Below are 20,747 nucleotides of genomic sequence, written 5' to 3'. Positions count from 1 at the left end.
AGTTGCGCTGCTAGGTTCAGGGTTTGCGGTCAGTACAGGGACCACCTTCTCCAGAGTCCGTCTCATGCTGCTCCTAGGCTATATATAACTCTGACACATGGTAAGGTTTTTTAAAATTAGACAGCGTAAGTTCGTCCCAATCAAGGCACCTTGATGATGGTGGGATGGCTTTTATGCTATTTTTGGTCAAAAACAGTATTACTAAGAACCCTGAGTTATTAAAATGCACTTGCTTTTTATGTATCTAGTTACAGCAGAGTTTTTAGCTCATTTTGCTTCTTGTAGGTTTTGTTTGTTTGTGTGCAAGGGGCCAGGGTGCTCACTGACTGCGTCTTAGTAAACGCAGCCATGACTGCCACCCCGGTCACCCTTGTTACACTTGACGTAGTCGGCAGGATCAAATCCAGAAGCCCTTCAGCTACAGAACTAGTGGGGAAGAGCCCTGAGACTTGTGGACTGTTGCCAGCCTTGAAAGAGTTAAAGATGGCAGCTGTTAGTGACTTAAAGATGGCACCGAATGCTGCCGAGAATATGGTGGCCAGTTGCATGAAAATTTGGGGAGATGCGCCCTTCGTGGGTGTCCAGAAGAGAAACAGGTGCCAAAGTGGAGGCCACGTCCCCCTGTGACCAAGGCCACCCAAAATGGGTGCGGGTGAAGAAGAAGCTTCAACCTTCCCAGCAGAATGTGAGGAAACGAGTGAAGCAGCCAGAGGTGACTCCACCCATGAACAGATGGAGCCCAGAAGGACGAGACAGTGTGTCGAGAGACGAGACGCCATTGCCTGACAACATGCAGAGGTGAAGCACGTCATTCCACGGTGGCATCAGATGCCAGGACTGGAAGCGATCTGAGGCCCGAGCATACACAGGTCCCCTTTGCTTTGACACCTGGTGGATGAACGAGTAGGAGGAGTGGTGTCCTTTCCAATGGATGGAGAAGTGGCCTGCAGAGGATGAGGATTTCATGAGGCTGGCTGAACCAGAAGGGGCCCAGAAGACATTGGAGGCTGTTCTGAGAAGGGTCGTTGTGACCGTAGTCACCGACTCCCGCGGCCGTGTAAAAGGATCCGGCCCCTTTAACTTAATACGTTGTTGCGCCACCTTTTGCTGTGATTACAGCTGCAAGTCGCTTGGGGTATGTGTCTATCAGTTTTGTACATCGAGAGACTGAAATTCTTGCCCATTGTTCCTTGGCAAACAGCTCGAGCTCAGTCAGGTTTGTGTTGTGAATTCTGCTTTTGGGCTCCCTCCGGTGGTTGTAGAGGGTAATGCAGTTGTGCCTGGACTGCAGGAGTGGACAGGTGCATCTACTAATTGCAAAACTGACTGGGGTATATAGCTTTGCAGGATCCTTTAGTCAGTGCCAGTTGTCCATTGTTCTGGAAGGATTCACTTCCCTGCTGGTCTCTCCAGTTTGCTGTGCTTTTCTACAAAGATAAGTCCTGGCTTTGTTTTTGCTGTCCATCTGCTGTGGACCTTCAGTTCTGTGCATTTTCATGTTTTTGTCTTTTCCAGCTTGGTCTGTGAAGGATTTTTTGCAGCCTAGCTATTTCTCTGGAGATGCAGATATACCCCCCATGTCTTTAGTCAGATGTGGTGATCCGTATTTTCTGCGGTGGATATTTTCTAGTGTTTTCATACTGACCGCATAGTACTCTGTTCTATTCTTTCTTTTTAGCTAGTATGGCCTCCTATGCTAAAATCTGATTTCATATCTGCGTATGTTATTTCCCTCTCCTCTCACAGTTAATATTTGTGGGGGGCTATCTATCCTTTGGGGATTTTCTCTGAGGCAAGATAGGTTTCCTGTTTCTGTCTTTAGGGGTAGTTAGATCTTAGGCTGTGCCGAGGGGTCTAGGGAGTGTTAGGTACCCCCCATGGCTACTTCTAGTTGCGCTGCTAGGTTCAGGGTTTGCGGTCAGTACAGGGACCACCTTCTCCAGAGTCCGTCTCATGCTGCTCCTAGGCCACCAGATCATAACAGGTTTGATGGAGATCGTTTGTGAACAGCAGTTTTCAGCTCTTTCTCGATTGGATTGAGGTCTGGAATTTGACTTGGAGATTATTTGTGAACTATTCCATTGTAGATTTTGCTTTATGTTTGGAATCATTGTCTTGTTGGAAGACAAATCTGCGTCCCAGTCTCAGATCTTTTGCAGACTCCAACAGGTTTTCTTCAAGGATGGTCATGTTTTTGGCTCCATCCATCTTCCCATCAATTTTAACCATCTTCCCTGTCCCTGCTGAGGAAAAGCAGGCCCAAACCATGATGCTGCCACCACCATGTTTGACAGTGGGGATGGTGTATTCAGGGTGATGAGCTGTGTTGCCTTTACGCCAAACATGACTGCACGCCGGAGAGGTATGGGATATTGTTGCTTTTTTCTTTATTTTCTTTTACAGAACGAGGGTCTTCAGGTGGATTAAGCGTATAATAAAGATTTTACAACCCCATGTGTATATTTATTTCATTAAAATACTTTATTCATAATGTGTGTGTGTATTTTTAACCCTTTACTACTATTGGATTAATAATGGATAGGTGTCTTATTGACATCTCTTCATTATTAACCAGGCTTAATGTCACCTTACATTAGCAAGGTGACATTAACCCTTTATTACCCCATATCCCACCTCTACTCAGGAGTGGGAAGAGAGAGGCAAAGTGCCAAAATAGGCGCATCTTACGGATGTGCCTTCTCTGGGGTGGCTGGGGGCAGATGTTTTTAGCCGGGGGGGGTCAATAACCATGGTCCCTCTCCAGGCTATTAATATCTGCCCTCAGTCACTGGCTTTCCCACTCTGGTGGAGAAAATAGCGTGGGAGCCCACGCCATTTTTTTCCGTGATTTAACCCTTTATTTTAAAAGCTACAGCCCCCAAATTTTGCTCACACACTCTACTAACATTATTAGTGAGGAATATATAAAAAATAAGTTATATGAAATGGTTTACTGTATGTAAACCATGTCTCATATCCTGTCGGGTTTGGTAAGGAGATAGCAAAAGCCGGCAATTGAATTACTGGCGTTTATGCGATCTAGCTCAGTATTAAATATATATATATATATATATATATATATATATACTAGCTGAAGAGCCCGGCGTTGCCTGGGCATAGTAAATATCTGTGGTTAGTTATAGCACCTCACTTCTCTTATTTTCCCATCACACCTCTCATTTTCCCAATCACATCTTTCATTTTCTCCCTCACATCTCTCATTTTCTCCCTCACACCTCTCATTTTCTCCCTCACTCCTCTCATTTCCCCTATAATAATAATAATAATCTTTATTTTTATATAGCGCTAACATATTCCGCAGCGCTTTACAGTTTGCACACATTATCATCGCTGTCCCTGATGGGGCTCACAATCTAAACACTTGTCATTTCGACCTCACATCTGTCATTTTCCGATCACTCCACTATTTTCCCTCGCTCCTCATTTTGCACTCACACCTTTTCATTTTCACCTCACACCCCTCATTTTCACCTCAGTATATACATGTTTGCATCTCCCTTATATATAGTATACACCTGTATGTCATCTCCTGTATATAGTATATACCTGTATGTCATCTCCTGTATATAGTATATACCTGTATGTCATCTCCCCTGTATATAGTATATACCTGCTGTGCCATCTCCCCTGTATATAGTATATACCTGTATGTCATCTTCTATATATAGTATATACCTGTATGTCATCTCCTTCTATATATAGTATATACCTGTATGTCATCTCCTCCTGTATATAGTATATATCTGTGTCATCTCCTCCTGTATATAGTATATACCTGTATGTCATCTTCTATATATAGCATATACCTGTATGTCATCTCCTCCTGTATATAGTACATACTTGTAGGTCATCTGCTCCTGTATATAGTATATACCTGTGTGTCATCTCCTCCTGTATATAGTTTATACCTGTATGTCATCTTCTCCTGTATATAGTATGTACCTGTATGTCATCTCCTCCTCTATATAGTATATACCTGTGTGTCATCTCTCCTGTATATAGTATATATCTGTGTGTCATCTCCTCCTGTATATAGTATATACCTGTGTGTCATCTCCTCCTGTATTAGACCTCGTTCACACGTTATTTGCTCAGTATTTTTACCTCAGTATTTGTAAGCTAAATTGGCAGCCTGATAAATCCCCAGCCAACAGGAAGCCCTCCCCCTGGCAGTATATATTAGCTCACACATACACATAATAGACAGGTCATGTGACTGACAGCTGCCGTATTTCCTATATGGTACATTTGTTGCTCTTGTAGTTTGTCTGCTTATTAATCAGATTTTTATTTTTGAAGGATAATACCAGACTTGTGTGTGTTTTAGGGCGAGTTTCATGTGTCAAGTTGTGTGTGTTGAGTTGCGTGTGGCGACATGCATGTAGCGACTTTTGTGAGATGAGTTTTGTGTGGCAACATGCGTGTAGCAACTTTTTGTGTGTCGAGTTGCATGTGACAGGTTAGTGTAGCAAGTTGTGTGCAGCAAGTTTTGTACATGGCGAGTTTTGCGCATGGCGAGTTTTATGTGTGGTGCCTTTTGACTATGTGCAAGTTTTGTGTGAGGCAACTTTTGCATGTGTTGCAACTTTTGTGCATGTGGCAATTTTTCCGCGTGTGCAAGTTTTGCGTGTGGCGAGTTTTCCATGAGGTGAGTTTTGCACTTGTGGTGAGTTTTGCGTGAGCCTAGTTTTTGCATGTGGCGAGTTTTGCGCGTGGCGAGTTTTGAGTGGCGACTTTTGTGTTTCGACTTTTATGTGGCGAGGTTGGTGTATGTGTGGTGAAATGTGTGCTGAGGGTGGTATATGTGTTCAAGCACGTGGTAGTGTGTGGCCCATTTTGTGTGTGTGTTCATATCCCCGTGTGTGGTGAGTATCCCATGTCGGGGCCCCACCTTAGCAACTGTACGGTATATACTCTTTGGCGCCATCGCTCTTGTTCACATCTGGCAGCTGTCAATTTGCCTCCAACACTTTTCCTTTCACTTTTCCCCATTATGTAGATAGGGGCAAAATTGTTTGGTGAATTGGAAAGTGCGGGGTTAAAATCTCACCTCACAACATAGCCTATGATGCTCTCGGGGTCCAGACGTGTGACTGTGCAAAATTTTGTGGCTGTAGCTGCGACGCCTCCAACACTTTTCCTTTCACTTTTTTCCCATTATGAGAAAGGACTAACAACCAATGTAATGTACCATGGAACAAAGTATACAAAATTTATACCAAGGCAAGGGATATGGAAAATTATGGCTTTATTGACAGGGTGCCAATGATTACATATCAATCAAATTTTGTATAATAAATATAAAGAAATACAAACAAAAGAATTTTTTAATTAATAATTAATAAAATACGAACACTGACAGATTATATATAAAAAAGGGGCTATATTTGTATCTTTTTAGCAATAGAACCGACCAACAGGATATAATATATGTCTTGAAAGATTACATAAATATTTTATATAGCTGCACCAAAAATATAAAAGGAGAAAAAATAAAAAGGACAAAGTATTATATAGTACTAAGAATCTACAGGGGGGGAGGAGGGGGGGGGAGAGTTTTGTTAAAAATTATACACGCACCTGAATTATAAAAATTGCTAAATAAAGTATATTTATTTAAAGTGGCTGGTGCAACAGAGAGAGGTAGAAGAAGAGTACTCAATCAGATTTTATGGCTTGCATCAATAGCACTCTGTATATTGATCTCTGAACAAAAATGTTGTTTATACAACTATATTCATGTGCAATAACACTAAATAAAGTGACAGGTGCAAAAAGGAGTTTTGAATAATTTAATCAAATTACTGGCTAGTATCAATCTCGCTATAATGTCCCACAGACTAAAAAACAATATTGGAGTGAGCAAAAGTGAAAAAAATATAATAAAAAGCAAAATTATTAAATATATGTCACACAATCCAATGTGCAAATATGCAAACTAAAGTGACAAAGTGCAAAACGAAAAAAAATTTGGGGGGGGGGAAGCCAGAATAAAAAATATAAATAATTAATTAGATACCGCCACTCCAACTAAGATAAATCTGTATCAATACCGAGGGTTTATGAATAAACTAACAAGGAAAATTATGTAGGTGGAAAAGACTCCAACCGGAGTAATTGTGGTAATGACTGACGATAATAGTGACTGATGGTGATAGTAGAGATAAGGTGCACCTGTGCAATGATAATTAGCCTAACAAAGTACCCATGATCAAAAAATTATAAATAAATGGTGCCACAATTGTAATCGCTATATACCTGAGGTGGTTCTGCCAGTGTTCGCGCTACCCGACGCGCGTTTCGGAACGTGTATTCTTCCTTCGTCAGGGGTAGCTGGGGTGTGCGCTGAGACGCTTTTTATAGCGTCTTAATCCGAGCGCTGCGGCCCGGGTATAACCGGCGCGTGCGCAGTCAGGAGGTCCAGGACTTCCGGTCCCCGCGTCACATGACCGGCCGCATGGGGACGGAGTACCCAGCGTAACCACGGTAACATGGACGTGGGGAACCGGAACCCCAGGATGCAGACCACGCACGCGCACAGCCAGGGGCGCAGTGTGGGAGAAGCAGATGAACAATAATGTAGTAAGAGACAATGGGGATATGGGGACTAAAGAAACTACTACTACCGCAATTTAATGGATACTGGGATCATGACTTGTATATGTGTACTGTGCTATATAACACTACCACCATGTTATACTGGGGCCAATGGCATGGTAAGTGAGAAATAATAATAATAATATATGTGTATTGAAATATACAACCCTACCACCATATTATATTAGGTGCCACTGGCATGGCAGGTGGATAATAAAATATCCCATATAGATGTGGCACAAGAGAGGAATAATACTGAAATAAGAAAAAGCAAATTAAATTAGATAAATAAAAAATAAATTGAAAAAAATGAAAAAATATATATGAAACAAATATGAAAATAATGAAAATAAATATAATAATAATAATAAATTATAAAAAATAATAAAAATTAATTAACAAAAATTGACAAAAAAAGGGGGGGGGGAAATATATATGAAAAAAAGGGGAAAAATCATAAAAAATAATAAAATTAAAAAATAAAAATAATAAAATAAATATAAATAAAAAATAATAAATAATAAATAATAATAAAAAATAGCTAGGAATATACTAATAAAAAACATCCCATCATTGCGGTAGCAAAAAATAATAATAAAATAAAATTGTGAAAAATTATAATATGCCAAAAAAAAGGGGAAAAACTTAATTGTCAATATTGTCCAGAAATTGGATTAATATTATTTATATATAATTCATTAAGAGTCCTTATATGTCGAATCCAATGTCTAATGTCCTTTGGTCTTTCAATAGATGCGACGTATCTTCTCCAGTGGCGACGGACCAAGACATATCCACTGCCGGACCAACATCAAACCAAAGACAAATCCACAACTCCCACAAGGTAAGTGAACTAAAATATCAAAATTACATAAAATTAGTCATATTATAAACAATTACATATACAGCGCATACACCAGCCGAAATTTCATAAAACATAACTATATAACAACAACTAATTGTTAATTATTAAAATATCCCTCAGATATATATGAAAGGGATAAAAGAGAAAATATATAAAAAAGTGTATACAAAATTTAAAAGTACGATGGTTGTTACAGGAAAGGTATAAAACTCAAATTTTCATTCAGCCCCTTTGGGGAAACAGTATCAAGAGTCCAGATCCACTTGGTTTCTTTTTTGGCCAAAACGGTGCTTATTTTACCACCCCTCTCATTAGTTCTTATCATGTCTATACCAGTTATTTTAAGTAACGAAGCATCACATCCATGATGTAGTTTAAAATGCTTTGGAATTGTTTTAAGGAGTGATGCATCATTGACTTCCTTAGCAGCTAAAATACCCAAAATATGCTCCCTGGCCCGGACTTTTAGTTGTCTTGTGGTCATCCCTATGTATACCAGGGAGCATGGGCATGTCGCGTGATAAATCACCGCTTTAGATGAACAAGTTATAGTCTGCTTAATTTTATATATGTTCGTGCCATCATGGTTACAGAATGAATCAGTTCTTATAATGTTGGGGCAAGCTACACATTGGCCGCATGGCTTGCACCCAGCGACCGCCTTTGAATTCATTAGGAATGTAGGGACCACCGGAGTATAGTCATAATGGCTCCTGACTAGCTCATCTTTCAAATTTCTGGATCTGCGGTATGTGATATTCGGTCTATCACCAATATATTTCGACAGGACTGGGTCTGCCTTTAAAATGGCCCAAGACTTAGCTAGGTATGATCTCATTAACTCTGTCTGCCCATGATATTGTGTGATATATCTAGTCACCTGGTTAGTTTTATGTGGTTTCTTTTCATATAGGGCCTGGTGCCTTGTTAAGTATTTAGCCCTATTGTATCCTTTCTTAATCGAGCGTCTGCTGTACCCACGCTCCAAAAACCGTTCCTTTAAATCTAATGCTTGTGTCTCGAAGTCCGCCTCGTTTGTACATATTCTGCGTAAACGCGACGAAGTCGCGTGGAGGAGGGAATTAACTGACATAGACTTACGAAAAATGTTCGTGTATAAGCAGCCGCTATCATCTTTATGAACGCCTACATCTAAGAATTCCATAAATTTCGAATCACATTTGTAGGTGAGGTGAATGTTGATAGAATTTAAATTTAACTGTTCCATAATATCATGAAGAGATTCCACAGACCCCTGCCAAACAAAAAATATGTCATCAATGAACCGCACCCAAATAAGGATGCGGTCCATTGACGATACTGACTCAGAGTGAAAGAGGTCCCTCTCCCACAGCCCCAGGAATAAATTTGCATAAGAGGGTGCAAATGAAGCCCCCATTGCAGTACCCTGGAGCTGTAGGTAGAGGGACCCCTTAAAAAGAAAAAAAATTTTTGTCAAAGAGAATTCGAGGAGTTGCGTCACAAATTTTCTCATAGTTGTGGGTAGCGGTGACGTCTCTAAGAAATAACTTGCTGCTCTCACACCATCATGGTGGCGAATGTTGGTGTACAAGCTCTCGACGTCGCATGACACCAGAAGGGTATCATCACCTACATATAGGCCATCTATTTTCTTTAGGAATTCATTTGTGTCTTTGATAAAAGATGGTAAATCCTCAACCAGGGGCTGTAGCCTTGAATCAAGGAACTTGTTAATATTCTCAAGGTAATTTCCGCACCCGGAGACAATAGGTCTCCCGGGAGGAGTGGACTGATTCTTATGAACCTTTGGCAACAGATGAAACGTTGATACTGTCGGTTCATGTACTTGTAGTGCTGTAAATAACTCTTTACTAATGACTTCAGTGTCAAGGGCTTCTTTCAAAATAATTGACAATTCAGTACAGAATTTACCTAGGGGATTAAAAGTCAATTTTTTAATAAAACACATTATCCTTCAATTGCCGGAACACTTCACGCTCATACATCTTTATAGACCAAATAACAACATTTCCCCCCTTGTCAGCCGGCTTGATAACTACATCAGATAGCCCCTTCAATTTTTCCAAGGCCATTTTTTCTTCCTTCCCAAGATTATCGCACGATGGGAACCTTGGAATTTTATCAAATTCTTTACTGACCGTTCTAACGAACGTATCAATGGTTGAACAAGCTGACAAGGGGGGAAACTTGTGGGACCTGGGACGAATGGATGCAGGGACCTTACCTCCTAACAGTTGGTTATGTTCCAATGCCAATTCATCAAGGATGCCTAGTGCCTCCTGCTCCGCCTCTGTAGGGAATAATTGTGATATTTACTCATTGTGAAAATGTTTTTTAAACAACAATTTTCTGGCAAATAAGTGCAAATCTTTCCGAAACGCGCGTCGGGTAGCGCGAACACTGGCAGAACCACCTCAGGTATATAGCGATTACAATTGTGGCACCATTTATTTATAATTTTTTGATCATGGGTACTTTGTTAGGCTAATTATCATTGCACAGGTGCACCTTATCTCTACTATCACCATCAGTCACTATTATCGTCAGTCATTACCACAATTACTCCAGTTGGAGTCTTTTCCACCTACATAATTTTCCTTGTTAGTTTATTCATAAACCCTCGGTATTGATACAGATTTATCTTAGTTGGAGTGGCGGTATCTAATTAATTATTTATATTTTTTATTCTGGCTTCCCCCCCAAAATTTTTTTCGTTTTGCACTTTGTCACTTTAGTTTGCATATTTGCACATTGGATTGTGTGACATATATTTAATAATTTTGCTTTTTATTATATTTTTTTCACTTTTGCTCACTCCAATATTGTTTTTTAGTCTGTGGGACAATATAGCGAGATTGATACTAGCCAGTAATTTGATTAAATTATTCAAAACTCCTTTTTGCACCTGTCACTATATTTAGTGTTATTGCACATGAATATAGTTGTATAAACAAAATTTTTGTTCAGAGATCAATATACAGAGTGCTATTGATGCAAGCCATAAAATCTGATTGAGTACTCTTCTTCTACCTGTCTCTGTTGCACCAGCCTCTTTATATATATATATATATACTTTATTTAGCAATTTTTATAATTCAGGTGCGTGTATAATTTTTAACAAAACTTCCCCCTCCCCACTCCTCCCCCCCTGTAGATTCTTAGTACTATATAATACTTTGTCCTTTTTATTTTTTCTCCTTTTATATTTTTGGTGCAGCTATATAAAATATTTATGTAATCTTTCAAGACATATATTATATCCTGTTGGTCAGTTCTATTGCTAAAAAGATACACATATAGCCCCTTTTTTATATATAATCTGTCAGTGTTCGTATTTTATTATTAATTAAAAAATTGTTTTGTTTGTATTTCTTTATATTTATTATACAAAATTTGATTGATATGTAATTATTGGCACCCTGTCAATAAAGCCATCATTTTCCATATTCCTTGCCTTGGTATAAATTTTGTATACTTTGTTCCATGGTACATTACGTTGGTTGTTAGTCCTTTCTCACAGTGGTCCTTTCACTGTACTCTTTCACAACGCACCTTGGTGGTTTTGATTACCGCTCTATTTTAGATTATAATAATTTATTATTTCATTATTTTAATCATTTTCGGGTGTATTGTGTTCTATAATTAATTTTTTCCCATTATGTAGATAGGGGCAAAATTGTTTGGTGAATTGGAAAGCGCGGGGTTAAAATTTCGCCTCACAACATAGCCTATGATGCTCTAGGGGTCCAGACGTGTGACTGTGCAAAATTTTGTGGCTGTAGCTGCGACGGTGCAGATGCCAATCCCGGACATACATACATACATACACACATACACACACACATTCAGCTTTATATATTAGATGTGTCTCACTGACATATATACATATACAGTATATATATATATATATATATATATATACATACTGTATTAATGTTTTCATGAATATTTGAGCCCATGGATCCATTCTATGTCCATTTTGCAAGTCGGCGAGAAAATCTCATTGTACGGATGCCATACGGATTACATAAGGAGGTTTACATGCAGAAAATACGCAGCCACACCCTGCCTACCGATGACATATGGATCACTGTTTTGGGGTAATTTCTGCGTATTACGCCTGAAAAAAACAGACCATATTTCCCTACACTAAGTGTGACGCCGGCCTATGTATTCACCCCTTTTGCAATGAAAACCCTAAACATTTCTGATGCAAGCAATTGCATTCATAAGACACATGCTTAGTGAAAGTCCAACTATGTGCAATCTAAGTGTCACATGATCTGTCTGTATATGCACAACCTTTTCTGAAAGATAACAGAGGCTGCAACACCATTAAGCAAGAGGCACCACTTACCAGACACCATGAAGACCAAGGAGATAGCCAAACAATTCAGGGACAAAGGTGTTAAGAAGTGCAAATCAGAGTTGGGTTATGAAAAAAAATCCCAATCTCTGATGATCTCCAGAATCCTGCTATGATTAAAACTGCCAGAGGCTGAAGGATGGAGTGCTTGGTCAGATGTAGTAAACATTGATTACCCCAAGATAGTAAAGAAAAAAGTTATTCCTGCCATTGTCTCCAGTAACACAGAACTTCCTTTGTGACATATGTTCTACAAACAAATGTATTTTATATCTCGGTGTTGAGGCAGAAATTTTGTCTCTTTGACCTTTACTTTATATTTAATATATTTGTCTGCTTGTTTCTCTCCTTGAACCAGATTAAGGTCAGGCACTTGTCCTTTACTTTAATTTGCTCTGATTGTTCCATTTATATTACATTACATAAATGTCTTATTATCATATAGAAAAACAATGCTGCTGTCAAAATGCAATTCCTCTTCTGAATAAAAAATGCCACTTCTATGCTATTAACTTGAACATGTTAATTATAATCCACACATAACCTGTCATCCTGAAGATGACTATATTCAATGACGTGAGAATTCTAATTTTTTCCTAAATCTAAAAAAATATATTTCACTATGGTTGTGGGACATTTCTATATTAATTTAACTGTTCACTCCTTTCATGTCCAGTGTATTCTCCCCTAAAGGTCAGTCTGACTTTCAGGACATTTAAAGAGCATCTGTCATCAAATTGCTGTTTTTGCACAAATTATTTTAGAATAATTTAGTAAATACTTTTTTGTGCTATTTGAGGATAATTTTTTCCATATAATTATAATTTACAATTGTATTTTCCTAAATTTCCTCTGTTTATATTAGTGTGACTGGTATTTTGTGCTATCCCTTAAGTGGGGAGAGAACAGATTAAGGCTATGTGCACATGTAATGTTCATTACTCGGTATTTGCAGTGTGTCAGCAAGCCAATTTAAAAAAAGTCTTAATTTTTTATTATTCTAAAAAATAGCATATCTTTGAAGTGTGTCAGCAAGACAATCTCCAAAAAAATAGCCACACATTGGTAGATACATTGAATTTGTACATAAAACCTTTGTAAGGGTACTTGTGAAATATAAAGCCAGTATCTTTTGTTTTTATAAGCATAACGCATTCAAGATGCGAAAGGGTGGCGTTAAGGGATGTGAATGTGATGGTGGCGACCAAGGGCATGTGACAGATCCGAAAGGTGACTGTATCTCATTCTAGTTCCCTGTCAAAATTTGGTCAGCGCACTATACCACTAACGAACCCAGACAAGTGCGAGGATGTTATGGGTTGTATGGCAGACAAAGGTTCCAGTGTTTTGACAAACATCCCCACAAAGTTTTTCACATGGTCCAGTCTCAGTAGCCAAGAGGCTGGGCCTCTGAATCTTCAATCTGGTCCTTCTTCTTCTCACCATCAAGAGTCCCAGGAGACATATGACCCCAACACTGGCCACTCTGAGGAACTGTTTACGTTCCCTTGTAATTTGTCAGGCCTCTCAACGTGCACCATTAAAGAAGGTCATGAGGAGGTGGAGTGCAGTGATGCCTAAACATTTGAGCACCCACGGCCAGGAGAAAGGCACGTTGGGGAAGGTCAATTGATGTCTGAAGAGGTGGAGAATAATCATGAGGCACAGTTGCCATCAGGTAAGCCTCAAATCGCAGCTCAGAAGGAGGATCAGATTGAGGAATTGGAAGCCGACATGGTCGATGATGAGGACACTGATCCAACCTGGCAATGTGGTACGCCTAGCGAGCACAGCAGTGCAGAGAAGGATGGATCCATAGCAAGAAAACAGGCAAGAAGAGGTTGTGGTTTGCCCAGAGGTAAAACTGGGTCAACTGTTCCACAGAGCCCCCAGCACTCGGCTATATAACAGGCCAAAGGTGCGTTGTTACCCTGTATGACAGTTTTTTTTCCTGAAAATCCTTCAGATAAAACAACTGTAATTTGCACTGCCAAACCAAGCTAAGAAAAGGCAAGAATACTGCCAACATGAGCACCACCAGCATGCAAAAGCACATGGCAGCCAAGCACCCTAGTAGGTGGGTGGAACGCCTGGGCACCAAATCTGTGTCTGAGAGTGAAACCACTGCCCTGTCCCCTGTGTTACGGCCTTCCCAATATTTTGACCCTGAAGCAGGCACTGATGCCTCCTGCCCACAACCAGCGGTTGCACACACACAACAGTCAGCAACACATCCACTTTGTTGTCACAGCACAGCGTTTATTTGTCCGTGCCCCAGACATTTTCTAGAAAGCAGAAATATTCAGCTGTAAGGAGGTGAAGCACAATGATAGTCAACAAAAGTGGCAGAAAGCTCCTGAACGTATGTAAAAGTTTAGGACTTCATATCCTTAATGGACGAAGCAACGGTGACTCCTTAGGAAGGTATACACTAAACTCCCATGTAGGGAGGAGTGTAGTTGATTACGCCATTACAGACCTGAACCTGGCAGATGTCAGCGCCTTCATAGTCACCCCACAAACGCACCTGTCAGACCACAGCCAACTTCTTCTGTACATGAAATCTACAGAGAAACCATCCACTCAGAAGCCACAGCAGAGCGGCCTCTTCACCCGGCCTCCATCCTATAAATGGTCCAAAATGTCGGCACTAAGATATAAAGAAGCTTCCAGCAGACCTGAAATACAGCGGATGCTCCACCACTTCTACAACCTTGAGTACATGCCAAACCCAGAGGGAGTGAACCAAGCAGCAAAGGACCTCAACAATATATTCTACGCAATGGCCAGACTGTCCGACCTTAAAAAAGTCGACTACAAGAGACCAAAAGAAACACAGGTCAATGGCTGGTTTGACAGAGAATGTAAAGCTGTACGGAAGACCCTGAGAACAGCCTCCAACAAGAAACACAGACACCCCAACCACCTGGGTCTGAGGGAAGCCTATGACTCCATACAAAAGCAGTACAAAACCATCCTCAGGAGGAAGAAGCAGAGTTACATCTCTACCAAGCTCAATCAACTCCAAGACGCCCTCCAAGACAACTCCTTCTGGGAACTATGGAACCACATGGGCACCAAAGACAAGAAAAACAACAACCATATCCAAAATGGCAACCTCTGGCTCCAATACTTCAGAGACCTCTATAAAGACATTCCAAAGGAAGGACTAAGCCAAGAACAGGAAAACATAATGGCGAAACTAAAAGCAATGGAGGAAAAAATCAAAAACTTCCAAAACCCGGTGGATACACCTATAACACTACAGGAAGTAACCGAAAGACTCTCCTCCATAAGATGTAGAAAAGCCGGTGGCCTAGATGGAATCCTACCCGAAATGCTGAAGTACAGCCCACCAGAAATACAGGCTGCAATGGTTACACTCTTCAATATTGTACTGAGTGCCGGCTACTTCCCTCGTACCTGGAACCAAGGCCTCATCACACCCATCCACAAGAGTGGGGACAGGTATGACCCAGCCAACTACAGAGGCATATGCGTCAGCAGCAACCTGGGAAAACTGTTAAACAGTATCCTGAACAAGAGGATCCTCACCTTCCTCACCGAGCACAACGTCCTCAGCAAGAGCCAAGCAGGGTTCATGCCGAATCACCGCACCACTGACCACATCTATACTCTGCACAGCCTCATTCAGAGACACGTCTACAATACAAAAAATGGGAAGATATACGCCTGCTTTGTGGACTTTAAAAAGGCCTTTGATTCAGTGTGGCACCCGGGCTTATTCCTGAAACTGCTGGAGAGTGGAATAGGAGGAAAGACCTACGAGGTCATCAAAAGCTCCTACACCGAGAACAGCTGCAGCGTGAGTGTGAACGGCAAAAGAACGGCTTATTTCCAGCAGAGCCGCGGAGTCAGACAAGGCTGCAGCCTAAGTCCAACGCTCTTCAACATCTACATCAACGAGCTGGCTACCGCCCTGGAATCCTCCTCAGCACCAGGTTTCACCCTCCACGACGCCCAGGTGAAATTCCTGCTGTATGCAGATGACCTGCTGCTGCTGTCACCAACCGAGAAAGGCCTCCAGGACAACCTGAAAATCTTAGAGAAATTCAGCTCCACCTGGGCCCTACCGGTCAACCTAAAGAAAACCAACACCATGGTGTTCCAGAGGAGAAAGAGAAGATCAGACCAACACCCATCATTTACCCTCAACAACTGCGACCTCACAGGAACGGACAAATATACCTACCTGGGCCTAGAGATTCACCGGTCAGGGAACTTCAAACAAGCCATAGAGACCCTGAAAGACAAGGCCTGCAATACCTTCTATGCCATCCGAAGGACACTCTACCATCTGAAGCCACCAGTGAGGGTCTGGCTAAAAATCTTCGACTCCATCATCGCCCCAATCCTCCTGTATGGCAGCGAAGTCTGGGGTCCTCACACCTACCCAGACTGGTCAAAGTGGGACTCCAGTCCAACAGAAATATTCCACCTGGAATTCTGCAAGCACCTTCTCCAGATCCATCGGAGCACCTCCAACAGTGCTTGTCGGGCCGAGCTGGGCAGATTCCCTCTACACCTAACAGTTCTAAAGAGGGCGCTGTCATTCCGGGCTCACCTGCATAGGAGCAATCCAAGCTCCCATCACCATAAAGCCCTGATACACGAAGGTGAAACAGAAAAACCAGAACCCCCGGAACAGCCCAGCCAAACCCAACCGGAGCAGAACACCAATCACAACAACCTGACAAAAGCCGGAATTAGGAAGATGGCAGATGAAGGCCAGGAGAGGTATGTCAGTGACTGGAAGAATGATATCATCAGCTCACAGAAACTGACCTTGTACCGGAGCCTACAGAGAGACTACAGACTGGCCCTATATCTGGAGAAACTCCCGGACCCCAGAGACCGCCAGATCCTGAGCCGATATAGACTCAGTGCCCACAGTCTGGCCATCGAATGTGGCCGACACAGGCAGAGCTACAAGCCCAGGGAGGAAAGACTGTGCCAACACTGTGATCAGGAGGCCATAGAGGACGAAACCCACTTCCTGCTACACTGCTCCAAATACTCAGCAGTGAGGGACACTCACTTCAGGAGACTCTCACATCTCTTCCCAGACTTCATCACCATGAAGGAGGAAGAGAAAACATATATCCTGCTGGGAGAAGAAGAGAGAGCGGTGGAGATAGCAGCGCGGTATGTGAGCGAATGTCATAGACTGCGAGAAAGAGAACTATGATGCCATGGACTATAGCCCCCAACCTGGACCTGCCCCATCCACCTCCCCTATGCCATGGACTATAGCCCCCACAATGGACCTGCCCCATCCACCTCCCCTATGCCATGGACTATAGCCCCCAACCTGAACCTGCCCCATCCACCTCCCCTATGCCATGGACTATAGCCCCCAACCTGGATCTGCCCCATCCACCTCCCCCACAGCTCCTACCCAACATCCCCACAGTCCCTATCCCTATTGCCTCTATACACTTGCTTTGGCAAAACTGATGTGTATTTGGTCCTGCCAATAAAGCTTCTTTGAATCTTGAATCTTGAATCTTGTCTGGGGGCGGTTACCTTCTCGGCTCTGTGCCTGGAACCATTGAGCTGTGCTGCAGGTTCCCCAGGGGACAGACTTAGAGACTGGGGCAGGAAGAAAGCCAGGCAGAGAGTGGGAAAGGCACGCACGCAAGAGACAGTGCAGCGTGAGCAGAGATCAGAGCAGGGTGCAGCTGCGCTCCGGGAGAGAAAGAAATCTCCCGGTCAGAGGACAAATACAGGGAGATTGCCCAGAAAGACTGCATCTTGTGAGTACCTGAAAGCGGACTCTGCTGTGACTGGTGAGGAGCGCTTTGAGACCCATGTAGATACATTGGCCCGTATAGAGACTGCGACCCCCTGGTACCCAGTACTGTACTGTACTGTATCAGTACAGAGACTGTGATTACTGATACAGAGACTATGATTCCTGGTGAGAGATTTAACAGTGCAGAGCTCCTGATTCCTGGTACAGAGACTTAACAGTGCAGAGCCCCTGATTCCTGCTGTGCTGTAGAGGCTAAAGACTTAGAACTTGTGCATATCACATTAACTCCAGAAACCCCAGGCAGCAGGCTCCTAGAAACTACTCAGCCCACGGACAACAGAGGAACGACAAGTGCCGCTGTTTCTCGGTGCCTACGTTGGAGAAGACAATCCTTCAAGCAAGTCCTCATCAGACTGATAAGTGTTCTTTTCTCAATAAAATCCTGCTTAACTCTGTTACACTGTTTGACTCCCATATTTTTGCACTATTTTATTGCTAGTTATTTTCCATTGCTTCCTCCCTGCGAGGAGAACCTCATTACTGTTATTAAACCCCTCAACTGTTGGTCTGTCTGTTCCGTGGTGACATACTTAGTACCTGCTTACTATTACATTTGGCGTAGTCGGCAGGATGTCACACGGTAGCGCGGACAGGGCAGACCAAGCAGCTGGGGAAGTTCCCAGGTCTAGCATTTCCCTGGTAGCCATGTTGAATAATTTGCCGAGGTTCACTGGGAACAATGTAATGCTGTGGAGTTGGACGGAGCGTATCCGGGGAATGATGCAGATGCATCCCATGACACCAGCCCTGGAGGCAGAAATTGCATTGATGGCCCTGGAGGGGGAGGCGCGGGATTCTGTCATGCATAGGTCACCCTGAGAGAGAGATACCCTAGATAAAGTGCTGCGCATACTTGAGGAGACGCATGGGGACCCCACTGACGTAGGGGAACTTCGCATGCGACTGTTTCACCGGGTACAACGGGAGGGGGAGACCGTGACCCAATTCATGAACGCCCTACAAGAGCTTCACACTGCTATCAGACGAAAGGACAGTGTAGGGGTTGGGTCAGTTGATGTGGTGCTCAGAGATCAGCTGGTGACGGGACTGCGTGATGCAATGATGAAACAGGCACTGCGAGAGCGCATGCGAGTAAAGCCAGACATGACTTTCTCTGAGGTTGGCAGTGAGGCGCGTGTGCGAGAACAAGAACAGGGAGTGACGGGGCTGGTGGGAAGGGTGCAGAGCGGGGAGGTAACCACCACCACAGACAATGTCCCCCAGTGGGTGGAGGACCTGAGAATGGAGATTAGACAGGTCCGTGAAGAAATGGCGGCCTCCAGAAGAAGTATGGCAGAAGGGCCCGGTCCTCTGGTGCGAGACAGAGAAGCTGCCCCCCGAAGGGAGGGTAAAACTAGCAGGAGGAGAAGCCCTCTTACATGCTACACTTGTGGAGAATCCGGCCACATTGCTAGATGGTGTCCCCGGCGGAGCCGCCGACCATCCCCGCGCCCTCCTTTAAACTAGGTGGCTCTGAGCTCGAGGGGCACCGCTCGGAGCGTGAAGAACAGAGGAGGAGTAGTGAAAGTCCCCACAGCCTTGTTTCCACGTGCCCTCTGGTCTGGGCAGAAATCAATGGAAGAGCAGTGCGGTGCTTGATAGACACCGGCTCACAAGTGACCACCATGCCTGAGAGATATTTCCGCCGTCAGTTCCCAGAGGCGCTACGGCCCGAATGGGGCCCTGTGATTAAACTTATGGCGGCCAATCACTTGCCCATCCCGGTCGCAGGGGTGGTATGGATGAACATAGAGGTCTGCGGAAAAGACCCCGGGAGAAGAGGAATGGTACTGGTGGATGGAGAGGTAGCTAAAGACCATACCGTTACCCTGGGCATGAATGAATTAAAAGACATCGGAAGCCTGGTTTTCAACGAGTCCCCGGAACAGTTCCTGCAACAATGGAGCGACCAAACCCCCCAGAGAAGGGTCTTTCAACAACTGATACGGACCGCCCAGGTCCAGGAAGCATACAGCGACGGAAAGGAACTCGGCAAAGTCGTCGCCCCGCCTCAGTCAATCGAGTGTTGCCCCCCTGGGCAGATGGTGCTTCCCCTGCCTATACGAGCTGGCATCCCGCTGGAAGGGGTCGAAGTCCAAATTGAGCCCAGCAGAGCCAACCAGCTGCCGTCAGGAATATTGGTCGCACGGTCCCTGGCTACCGTGCGGGATGGAACTGTCCTTGTGCGCTGCATAAATTTGGGGGAGACAGATACAACTTTGCCCCCTAGAAATGAAGTCGCTCAAGTCCTGGGCCTCCCAGACGAGCTGGTCCCAACTGAGGCGGTACAGCTGACCGCAAAGCCAGAAGATCCGTGGCTGGTGACCGTCAAAGCAGAGGCAGCTCCAGACCCCAGATTACTGCAAGAAGGGTGCCAGATACTGGAACGCATGAGGGCAGAGCTCTCAGAACTTACTCCGCAGCAGGTGGAGGTCCTCAGGTGGGAGCCATATTGGGGAGATTTCAGGAGGCGTTCGCCAAAGACGAAGATGACTTTGGACGTACAACGGCCATCACCCACGAGATACCCACCGGGGATGCGGCACCAGTCCAGGAGTGGTACCGCCAAATACTCCCACAGATGTACCAGAAGGTGAAGGGAATGCTGTCACACATGCTGAAGAAGGGAGTTATATGCGAGAGTCAGAGCCCGTGGGCTGCCCCTATAGTCTTGGTGAGAAAGAAAGATGGATCCTTGCGGTTCTGTGTGGACTATCGCTGGCTCAACGCTTGCACAGTGCAGGACTCGTACCCACTGCCCAGGATAGAGGAGTCCCTGACGGCACTAGGGAATGCCAGATATTTCTCCACGTTAGACTTGGCCAGCGGCTACTGGCAGGTGCCCATGTCTGAACAAGACCGAGCCAAGACTGCTTTCATCCTTCCAATGGGACTATATGAGTTCGACCAAATGCCCTTCGGCCTAGCAAACGCCCCAGGAACATTTCAGCGACTTATGGAGAGATGTCTGGGAGACCTGAACTTTGAAGCCACTTTGATCTACTTGGATGATATCATCGTCTTTGCCCCCACCTTTGAGGAGCATCTGCAGAGACTAG

This window comes from Ranitomeya imitator, chromosome 4 (assembly GCF_032444005.1).
Source record: "Ranitomeya imitator isolate aRanImi1 chromosome 4, aRanImi1.pri, whole genome shotgun sequence".
In the NCBI taxonomy this organism is placed as follows: Eukaryota; Metazoa; Chordata; class Amphibia; order Anura; family Dendrobatidae; genus Ranitomeya; species Ranitomeya imitator.
The sequence above is the reverse complement of the archived record's forward strand: the minus strand, read 5'-3'. Positions refer to the sequence as shown.